The sequence below is a fragment of the Lepidochelys olivacea genome (genome assembly GCF_965140295.1).
Source record: "Lepidochelys olivacea isolate rLepOli2 genome assembly, chromosome: 4".
Lineage (NCBI taxonomy): Eukaryota > Metazoa > Chordata > Testudines > Cheloniidae > Lepidochelys > Lepidochelys olivacea.
In genome coordinates, this window is record NC_140414.1 from 62,125,295 (window position 1) to 62,137,414 (window position 12,120).

Sequence of the window (12,120 nt, forward strand, 5' to 3'; positions counted from 1 at the left end):
TAAATTATGCATCCTTCTTCCCTGCACCCATCCAACTGTATATCCCAACTGAAATAAAAAAATAAAACAAACATTACAATATCAGACAGCTTTGTGTCTTCTGCCTCCTCCCCTTTGCTTTATCCTGGAGCCCGGCATCAGTCAGCACTTCAAAGCCACAGTGCTTTATCAGCAATCAGACAAAAAAGTGTCCATAGCATCTTCTTGTCTGTGGATCGGCAAGTTTGAAACATGTGTCATTTTGGAGATTTGAGGCACTGAGATTTTTGACTCCTTGTATTTCTAAATTTGGGAGCAGATTATCAGCAGCTCTGAATGTTAGGCTATTATACTCATGTCAACATATAAAGAATCACTTTAGAGGAGAACAGTGTAACGTTACATGTAAAAATTGTAAGGACAATGTCTGTGTAATAGTAAGAAAAAAAGTTGAGCTAGTGTATTAGAGTGTAGCCATGGTGGTATGATATGGTTGGAGTGGTTGCCTTGTTTAGCAATAACAAATATCTTTTTATATACAATGGCATACAGACCTGACTGTATCTGTACAACCCAGGGAGGGAGAAAAAAAAATAAGTATTGTACATCCCTCTCAAATTACAAACCACAAGTAGTCTTATTAAAACTTGCCACTTCTCTCAGCTGCCACGTATAACAGCTCTGGCCTCTTTCCCTGTGCCAGAGGCGAGGCAAGAGCTACCCTTACTGCCTAGCTCAATGACATCCTAATCTCACCTGGAGCTAGGAGGACCAGATGGCAAGTGTGAAAAATTGGGATGGGGTGGTGGGTAATAGGCACCTATATAAGAGAAAGCCCAAAACATCAGGACTGTCCCTGTAAAATCGGGACATCTGGTCACCCTACCTGGAGCGTCCAGGTGCAACTGCAATACAAAGAATAATAATTAGGGAGGTTAGAAGACAACTGACAATGAGGCAGAGCACTAAGAATGTGAAGATTGAGAATGGAATCCTTTGGCATTACAGAATTCACTGTTATATAACCGTCTTTAAGATTACCACTGGTAAGAATGTTTCCATATTAACAAGGTATGGTCTGCTCTCCAGCACGGACTTGTTCTGATTAATTACAGTGTGATTGTGGATTTCACAGAATTGAGACAGCCTGAGTTTTGAAACTACCAACTGGTTACTTGTTTTTATATATATTTCTTCTATCAATGTAACAAATCTTTTGATAAACTCCATACTTTTATGAATCTGACCTTTAGTCTGTTGCTATAGGAGTACAGCACTCTTCAGTTTTGTACTGTAGGATTGTTAAGTACAATATGCTCAAATGCCTTTTTAACTGTCTCTAGACAATTCACTCACACAGTCTGGCAGAGACACCCCTTTTCTAAATATTGCTGCCCCTACCTTCTTGAACTCTTCTGGTAGCTTAAGTCCCAACCAACACCTGACAGCCTTTTACTGCTGCCGGAACCCTTCTTATTCTCCTCCCTCTGAAGATACACACTTAGACGTGACATCCTGCAAGGTGCTTCTTGATGAGCATTAAGATCTATCCCTCTGAGCCTCTAGAAAGCCTCCTGAAAAACCCCACCCCACACGGTTCCCCCTCATCTTTGCAAAGGGTACCAACCTTGATATAAAACTACTTCATCTCCTTTGCATACAAACATTTTAGTGCCTTCTTCCAAGGTTCCCCCTATGCCATGACCTTGCCAAGCCACCACTCTTACCTCTTTCACAGTAAATTCAGTGGGAACTATATAGGCAATGCAGTTGCAGCTGTATCAGTCCAGGATATTAGAGACTAGAGAGACAAGGTGGGTAAGGTAATATCTTATTGGACCAGCTTCTTTTGGTAAGAGAAGCTTTCAAGCAACACAGAGCTCTTCTTTAGATCTTTATTTTATGGGAACTATAGCACCTCAAAATCTAGGGTGAGATTCTGTGCTGCAAAAGGAGTATTGCAGAACTCTCAGTCCACTGCAAGGGGGGCTATGGTGTCTTTAAGCCATTTTTGTGGCCCCTCCCCTCAGTTCTGGCCTGGCCTGGAAGCTGAGAACTGAAGCATGCAGTATAGCTTAGATTGCCACAATTTAGATAGGTACTAAGGCTGTCAGCCTGGGCTGCCCTATGAGCCTCATGCTTATCCATCAAACTCTCTAGAACACTCCTACACCAACATCAAATTCCTGGACACCACAGTCAGCTTCAGCAATGGAACCCTACAGAGAAGTATACACAAGAAACCCCACCATACCTACCGTCATAGGTCCAGTAACCTCCACAAACACACCAAGAAATCTGTTATCTACAGCCTGGCACTCAGATACCACAGAATATGCTCTGAGAAGAAAGTCCAGTATACAAACTTTAACACTTAAAACTGTCTTCATCAAACAAGGACATCCTGAAAGAAGTGTTTGCCAAACCCCCTCTTCTGGCCTTCAGAAATCACTCCCCGACCTCACCTAGCTCATCAGAAGCAAGATCAGGACACACTAACTCAAAGCGGTACCTACCATAACAAATGCAAAACCTGCAGACTTATCTCTATTGCCATGATGATCTGTACCCCCACAACACACCTTTCAAGATCCATAACTTCTACATGCACCTCCACAACATGTGGTATACCTCATCCAGTGCACTAAATGCCCCAACAACTATGTGGATGACACCAGACAACCACTAAACTTTCGACTGAACTCTCGCAGAAAAATTATGACAAAAATATCATATCATCCGTGGGTGAACACTTTAATGATCACTCCATATCTGACCTCTCAGTCCTCATCCTCAAAGGAAACCTGCACAGCACCTCAATAAGATGAGCTTGGGAGCTTAACTTCATAGCTTTGCTAGACACAAAGTCCTGGTCTTAATAAAGACACTGAATTTATGGCTTATTACAATAATCTAACTCCCTAACCCCTGTTTTTTGTCCTATTACTGCAGAGGTTTTAATAGGCCTTTTCACTTTAAGTGGTCTCTATGACCGACAGCACCCTGTATTCACCTCCTATACACTATTGTAATCCTTGTACAAAATATGCCTTGTGAAATATATAACTTGCTGGTCATTATCATCATTGTGAACTGTATGTAGCAACATTATATGGATAGTTTTGAATTCTCTTTGTAAGATGTCATAAGCACATGTTGAAACCCACACATCCCTGATCAGGCAAAAGTTGTTACATAGGTTTATCTTAAACAAAGGAATGTTTACCTCAATTTACATAAGTAGTAAACAGGGTCCTAGAGATATCAAGGGGGGAAATGGCAGGCGACAAGGCAAATCTGCTTTTCAGCATACACAGAGAAGAACAAACATGGTGCCTCCCTCACCACCACACTTCATGTCACCTTCTTTACTGTTTGAATAAATTTTCCTTTGAGGGGTGATCCTCAGAAGAAGAATACACTTCAAAGCGTAACTGGACTATAAAGTGAGGGGCAAAAACACCCCAAGGTATCTCTCTCTCTGTCTTCTTAGGTGAGAGAAAGGAACCAACCCTTTGACTTTGAGGGCAAGATCCTGACCAAATTCTCAGGTCAGCCATGTGGCTGGGAACCAGTGATAAGGATTTTATGTTGAACCAAGTCTAGCTTATTAAGTATTAGCTACTAGAAAGTGTTTTATCTTTATTTCTCTTGTAACCATTTTTGACTAGTGCCTTGGTAGTGCAGCGCAGCCCGACCCCAGAGCGGCCAGGACCCAGCTGTGGCCAGGGTAGCTGTCCCCCAGCCCTGACCTGCTGGGGCTGGGAGAGGGGTACCTATCCTGCAGCCCCAGCCCCCCCTGCGGTGGGGAGAGGCACCTCTCCCCCCAAGCCCAGGTGCTGCTGCTGCAGGGAGAGAGCTGGGGGAGTCCTCTCCCTGCCATAGGGCCAGAGCACCCTCCTGCACCCCAAACCCCTCATCCACAGCCCCACCCCAGGTCCCGCACCCCCAGCCAGAGCCCTCACCCCCTGCCCCCAACTCTCTGCCCCAGCCCTGAGCTCCCTCCCACACGCCAAACCCCTCAGCCCCACCCCCACCACATGAATTTTGTTATGTGCACCAATATGGAGGTGATGTGTGACACCACCTCCATATTGATGCACATAACAAAATTCATTCTGCACGTGGGTGGGAAAAATTATAGGGAACCGTGTTCTCCACCATAGTTTATCTAGGGATATGCACCCTCATTTCAAAGTTATTCTCACTTTTGCAGACCTGCTTAAGCCCACTAGTTCTAACTGACACCTGGGAAGTATGATACTGGCAGCTTTTGTTCTCATATACACTTAACACAAAAGAATTTAAGCAGTGAAGGGTCAAATGGCTAACAAGGTACTACTGGATGAATGGAGAGTTTCAGGCAAGTGCCAGTAAAATTAAACTCCCAGAAACCATTCCTTTTCCAGTTGTACTAATGTGTTACTGAAGTGGCATGGATTTAATACTTTGTTTGTTTTTTTACAGCAAGAATATGCTAACATGTTTTTAACTTTGCTATTTCTGCTGACATTGTTATGGAAAGAATGCTTTCTTCCAGCTGCCTATGCTAGCACAAATGTCTATCAAATACTTTCTTAAGAAAAGTAGTAAAGGGATTGATCCTGTCCCCATTGAAATTAATGGACTTGCTGCCAATGAATTCCATGGGTACAGCATCAGGTCCAAAGAGAGAAGCTGGAAATGAGCTTTCAGAAATAATTCGACTAAAGGAAAGATCTTTTCCCCCCTCAACTGTCATACTGGGGTTCTCAAATTGCATTGCACTGCAACCCCCTTCTGACAACTAAAATGTCCATCCTGGGGCCAGGATGGCAGGCTGAAGCCTGAGCCCTGCTGCCCCAAGTGGGAGTGGAGAGGGGCCAAAGCCGAAGGGTTTCAGCCCTGGCAGGGGCCCGTAGCCTGAGCTCCACCACCCAGGGCGGGGAAGCCCTTGGGCTTTGGCCCCAGCAACTCTAACACCAGCCCTGGTGACCCCATTAAAATGGAGTCATGACCCACAGTCTGAGAACTGCTTGGAAAAAGGAGAGAGATTGTTATGAGCTGGGTGAAAGCTGTTATGGGTTTCAGATAAAACCTTATCGATAGGTGTGACTGCAACTTTCAATTAGCAATTATAATAAGCCCCCACATAAGAAAAGAAATATGTGATCCATCCAGGAGCTTTTGCCAAGTATTGTTTTGTGTAAATAGAACACAGAGGACAAGAGAGTGAGAGACACGGACAGCAGGAAGGAGCAACTGAAAGCATGGTATCTGACCTGCAAGCAGAGGCACCGGCTTTCTAATGTGCTGGAGGGTGCTTGACCCCAGTTCTGCCCCAGGCCCTGCCCCCACTCCACCCCTTCTCCCAAGCTCCTACCCCTGCCCTGCCCCTTCCCTCCCCTGCTTTGCCCTCACTCCACCACTTCCCCTGAGCTCCCACCCCACCTCTTCCCACCTCCACTCCACCCCGCTTCTTCCTTCCCTGCCCCATTCCACCCCTCCCCTAAACACACCCCTTCCCCTTCCCACCAGCGCCTCCTGCACACTGCAGGACAGCAGATCATGGCAGGTGGGAAGTGCTGGGAGGGAGTGGGAGGCACTGATTGGTGGGGCTGCTGGCAGGCATGAGGAGCTGAGGAAGGGGGAGGCACTCATGGGGGGGCAGCTGCTGGGTGCTCAGCACCCACCATTTTTTTCCTGTGGGTGCTCCAGTCCTGGGGCACCCACAGAGTCAGCGCTTATGCCTGCAAGAAACCTGGGGAGAAGTTTTTGGGTCAGGTGTGCAGATGAAAAAATAAAAATAAAAAAATAAGAGTGTTCTTGGTGTTTGTGAACAAGAGAAACACTTTCCTATTAAATGATTCCTTCTGCTTTCAGAGACACAGGGCTGTGTGTGTCTGTAAATAAACAAAACTACTTCAGAGAAATACTTATCACCAACTTCTGCTCCCTACTGGAGCAGCGCCAAGGCCCCAAACTTTTATTAGTAATTCAGGTGGAAAAGAGGTAACAGAGTGTAGAGGAACTCAGAGGTGGATGTGGAGGAACAATTCCAAGTACATTTCTTTCTAAATACGTCTTCCCAACTGCAACTATTTTTGCCTGCTTTCTGTTTTGTGAGTTGTCAAAGAATTGCAACTATCACAATTTACCAGAAATGTGCTCTGTTTTGTTTTGGGGTTTTTTTTTGGCAAGAGTAGATTCTTTTTCTAACACATATAAGGCTGTATGTGGAAATGTGCATGCATGTTCAAGACAGAGACCTGAGGTCAGACACACAGTTGGTATAAATCAGCATAACTCAACTATGGTCAAATGAGCTACATTGATTTATACCAGCTGAGGATCTGCTCCACTGTCAAGAAGATTGACAATCTTATCATCATTGAACATGCTAGATCCTGAAGAGGATGATAGAGATAAATGTATTACTCTGATTGATGTACAGTGTTATGTTGGAGGTTGGATGGCTCCCAGGGAGCGTGTCTGATCTATGGACAGTCACAAACCTGCCTTCCATTCAGGCTAAATAATTAAAAGCCCCTTTGTTTAGTGATGCTGAAACCGTAGAAGCCACCTCTGAAATCAGAGACCAGCATGGCAAGGCTGGAGTAGGAGTGGAGCATTTTTCCTGCAAGCACGGAGGTTGTGTATTGGTTGGTGGAACTGTGCCGATGAGTCAGAAGTATAAAAGCCAACAGCAAAGGAAGCAGGCAACTAGAAAGACAATAAGAAAAGCACTGGTAATGTGGCCCTGAGAGAAAGCTAAGAGACAGCTTTTGGGGCAGAGTGAAATCTGGGAAGAGGCTTGGAACAATGGGGAAAGATGGTCTGTTTGATTCCCACGGTGTTCATCAAAACAGTATCTTGTAAACAAACAGGTTTGTGACAAAGGAAGATTCATCAATTTCTCCTCCTAATAGAAATCAGCCACAGACATGGCCCTGACTGTTGGCTTACCACTTAGGATAAAAAGGATAGCAATACTACTTTCTTTTTTTAAATGCTTTGCTTTTTTGCTATCTGGATCATATGAACTTCTACTGACAGCAGCAGGACGACTCACAAGCCTGGAGTTATGCATGTGCTTAAGTACTTTACCGAATCACCATATAAGAACATTATGTCCAGGTAGATTTTGGTCTGTGTACTAAGCACTCAAAATAGCCATTAAAGCCTATATTAATGTGCTTTATTAATGTAGCTTTTCAAAGAATTTGAAAGTTTTAGCTGGCATTTTCCCCTATTTTAGTTCCCCATTCACTACCTGAAAAATAATAGAACCTGAACCACCCCTTTTCACAGTAGTTTGAGCTCTGTGCTCACTTAGTTTAAGTCAGTGTGCAAAGTAAGTCGCTCTAATTTCAAAAGGATACCAACATTGTGTCTAATAAAGCTCCATTTAACTGGCATAGGTTAAGTAAAGCTCCTTTTTTGTTCCCCAGAGATTTCAAAACGGCCAGCTGGGATCTTTGTTCCTAAGGTTAGAATGTGGAATGCACCCCATCAAAGCTGTTTGGCTGGTGGCCATAGCTGACTGGCTGGCATGCATCTCTTCAAATCTGTTTTTGCTCTAAGCACTTTCCACCCATTTCCTGAACAGTACATAAATGAATCTGCTCTGAGAAAGGTCATCCAACAGCTGCTTGAAGAACCTAGCATGGGGAAAAGGATTAGACTCAGAAAACTTCAGAAAGAGGAGATTGCTAAAGGCCCACTCTCTGCCCAGAAGGCTGCCTCAAAAGGTACAGGAAGTCTAAGGCCTCTTGAGGAAAGGAGGAGCCATAAGGAAGGCGAGAACTGCCAATCAGATTCAGCTCAGCCCAAGGTTCACATGAACCTCGCATTTCAACCACAATCAACAAACTATCCCTATTCAGCAATGCACTGGAACATGTTCTTAATGTTAGGTGCATGTTTAAGTCCAACTGACTTTAGTGGGACATTGCTGAATGGGGATGGATTTAAGTACATGCGTAAGTGCTTTAATGAACTAGGCCCATAGTTCACAATGGGAACCAATTAAAAAAAAATCTCCCATGAAAAACAAAATTCAAAGCAAAAAGTTTCATTTCATTATAAACTGAAATGTTTGTTTTCAAAGATGAATCAGTTTTTGCTTATCAGATTTTTTTTCCACCTCCTCTTCTCTCCTTTTTTACCTCTCCTCCCCTTTTCACTTACAAGAAAAGATAGTGAAAGTAGAAAGGGAGAATTTTTCAGAAGTGTCTCATTTATTCTAAGGCCTCTTTATAGTGCTCTGGCAGTGTAAATCAGAGATCAAATCGGTAGAATTTTGCGTAGAGCTGTAAAAAAAGCTTTAGTGTAAATTAGAATCAAGTAGAGGGAGTTTACTGGAACTCTATATGTGGCGTATATTAACTTCTGGGTCTGCCCAGAACCCATACATGTAAACTGAATGACTGAAGGCAGACCACCATACAGTTTGTTTACTAATAGAATATTTTATATTTGAGCAGACCCTTTCTAAAAGGAAATAGATGCTGGCAGAAATTATTGACAACAACTGCTAGGAGGATGACCTAACTAAAGAACACACATTGGTCATTTTCCTACAGCATCTAATCACTAGATAGTAATATTGTTCCCTACGATCATCAGTGATACACAGATTCTAAACCTGGAATCCACAAAAAAGTTAAAAGTTGATAGGAGCATCAAATAAAGTATTAAAGTAATTAACTTTGTCCAGTTCTACCTCAACTATTTGCTATGAAACTAAAGACTAATATATCGTAGAGGATACTGTATAAGCTAGCTATTTGTTTAAAGGAATTTTTTAAAATGTCAAAATAAGTTTTCCAGTTCTTTTTAAAAACAAAAAGTGTTCATTTTAAACCATGACAGCTAAAATAGAAATGTTTTTAGCACACGCTTAGCTTTCTAGCCTGCGGGCAAAATATAAAATTGTTGTTAAATTGGAGTGGACCAGAAACTGGATGGTAAAACTCATCCATGAAACCTCTGCTAATAATAAACATTTGTCCTATGACATGTACTGTAAGTAATAGCACATGACAAGGTATGTGTTACAGTGTTATAACAGCAGGATGCAGGAGCATTTTGGGGCATGAGGTTGAAGACCAAATTACTCTGGTCCCCAAGATATGCAGTTATTACACCATAAATTTGTGCTGCTTTTATTGATTTTAAGCAATATTTCCACAATTTAAAAGGTCACTTAGTTGATCCTTTAAAATATTTCCTCTACCTTTTCTATATTCAGTCAAATGTACCTGACCATACTTCTTATCAGACCTTTAAATCCATGGCAGCTTTCAGTGAACTGGCTGTTTGAACCTAAACTGTTATACTATTATTTGAAATATATGGCAGTATAAATATAGGAAAAAAGTCTTACAAGTATTTTTTTTAACTACTGTTTTTTCTGACTTGAGCAAATCTTTCAAGAAATCTTAACTCACAGTACCAGCCAGAGCACCACTAAAAGGCATTTAAATAAATACTTTTATTTCAGAATAGGCCTTTTCCCCAAGGCCCATTAACTTCAAAGGCCTCATCCTGTATGCTCTGTGCAAGGAATTCAAAACTGGGTCCATAATATTCTATCTACTAAGTAGCTATGGGTAAAAGGTTTGGGTAAAGTAAGAGCCAACTTAAATCTTCCTCTAAAGCGTGAGCCAAGCGTGAGCCTTTTTTGAAGCACATCACTATAACGTTGAATGACTCACCCCTGCAGCGCCTCCTGATTCCTGGGAATTAGCTAGTTTTCCAGCTCCAGAGCGCCCTCTGCAGGCTGGTGTCATCACCGCCGCTGGCCCCCATGTCTCTTCCAGACCCTGTGCCACTTTGTCTGGGGGTTCTGCCCCAGCAGTATCCCCTCAGTCCCTGGGTCTCCCCTCCCCAGGGAACCCCCAACCCCACCTTGCCTCAGTGCCTAGTGCCAGTCATCATTTAGCCCCCGCTCACTGGGACCGACTTTAATAGCCACTCATCATTGGTTGCCCCTGCCTAGCCCCGGGCTGCCCCAGCACCTGGTTTAGGCCCCACACAAGGCCCTGCAGCCTGGAGGGTTGTCAGGCTGGAGCTCCCCAGCCCTGCTTGCCTTTCCCCCAGTGCTGTCCTACCTCAGGTCCCTGCTCAGCTCCCAGGCAGCCAGGTCCTTCCCTCTCAAAAGCTAAAGAATCTTTAGCTCTTGGCTCACTGGCCTTTTATAGGGCCAGCTGCAACCTGATTCAGGCATGGCCCCAGCTGTGTCTGCCTTCCCCAATCAGCGGAGGCTTGCTGCTTTTCTCAGCAGCATCCCTCTTGCAGCCCCAGCCCTCTCCCAGAGGTGGTTTCAAGCCCTTTCAGCTCTGGAGCAGATCACCACCCTGCTACAAACATCCTGGCACTTCTTGCTTTCATGTAAGTCTGAAGTTCCCACTATTGTGGGAAAGGCTGTGCATCTCCATATTAAACCAAGAAATACAGTAATGGGGGTTTTGTGAGACAGCTAGATCTTTGGAGATTTTTCAGCCCAATTTTCAGAACAAAGAATGGATCAGTTTATATAAGCTTCAGACGGATGCGGAGCTGCGCTGTGAATACTATGATGCCTGGGACTCATTCCTCAAGGATTTGGGAGAAGTAGAAATGCCAGGACTAATTTCAGGTTTCAGTTTTAAAAACAGGAAGTTGTTAGGCCTTTTTCTTGCAAATGTATCATTGAAAATATGTCCACACTTTCTGCTCACGAGGACTGAAAGATGATCACTGTTTTTCCTGAAGATCATAGTCATTCATGGTGCTACCTATTTTAACCCAGGGCCATCCATTGGGATCTGTAGAGCCCATGGCCACAAATCTCTTGATTTCTCTGAGCACCCCAAGTAGTTTGTGGTCCTAGGGGCAGTACCAACAGGACTGTCGCTGATTATGCTAGTGCAAGCAACTAATATGACACCTGGCTGCAAGGAAGGGCAGTTAAGTAGCATGAGAAGCAGAATGAACATTGTATATAAAATGAGTCAATTAGTCTGGGGTTCCCCACGGAATCATCTTGTAGACCCTCCCCAAAATCCTCATGTGCTTAAAGTGGTGATCATAATGAAAAGGGATGGGTCCGTTTGTGGGGATATGAAAATTGTGAAAGGAAAGCCAGCTGTGATTGGATGCTTAACTGATGAGCCCTCTGAAGTTCACCTATCACTATTCCCACATCATCACACTATAATTTAGAATGAGGCAGTCACTTTTCTCAGAGCCATAACACCTTTTATGCTCCTGAATTCTATCTTGTATTTATATTGTTAACCCCCGCACACACCCACCAACACACGTTTTAGAAAAACGTGTTCTTCCTTCATTTTCTCCATAATTTTTTCCATAGGTGAAGCACTGATATAATTAATACGAGTTAATGTGGCTAATGAGTTGCAAGTAATATCACCATGTAGAGTTACAGAACAAACTCTCATTGTTTCTTTTTTCCTGCCTATTTTATAAATAAAAATAAAAAGATGCCATGTTCATGGACCCGTTGATCTCTCCTTGCTCTCATGAAGTGTTCTGATGCCAGATGATGTTGCTTTGTGAATGCTATTTTGCCTTTCTCTGGGACATGGTAGTTTACAGAGAGCTCTCATAGGACCATCATTAGTGGTAACTGTTTTGAACTATTTACTCTCTATGGTTTACCATGTTTTCGTTTTCAGGATTCTTCTGCTTTGGCTCCATGCAATTTCAGTGTGGAGTCAGAAACACTATGATCTTTTGGGGCTTACAAAACATGAGTGCCTTGCAAAAATCTAGGCAATTTGCCAGAAACTTTAAGCTTTGTTGAACTATGCTAAAAGGTTAAACATTTCACACAGTTTTAATTCTCCCTTCCCTCACTTTGCCTTGTATTTCATGTCTTCTTGTCAAGCAATGAAATAACTAATAATGGACCAGATGGAACTATTTCAACTATTACACAGTGATGATGGCATTGCTGGAAATCTGAATTAAGTGTTAGTGTTGATCATTGTCCCGGGTTAAAAGACCTCTACAGACATCTAATCTGTTCAATCATCTTTCATACCTTATGATATGAAATTTTCTTCACTGAGAAAACCACTGGTACAAAAGTTGCTCAGAGTCAGTTGGTTGTTTATTGTTTATTTTTCTACTTACCAAACAGATTTGTCCAAA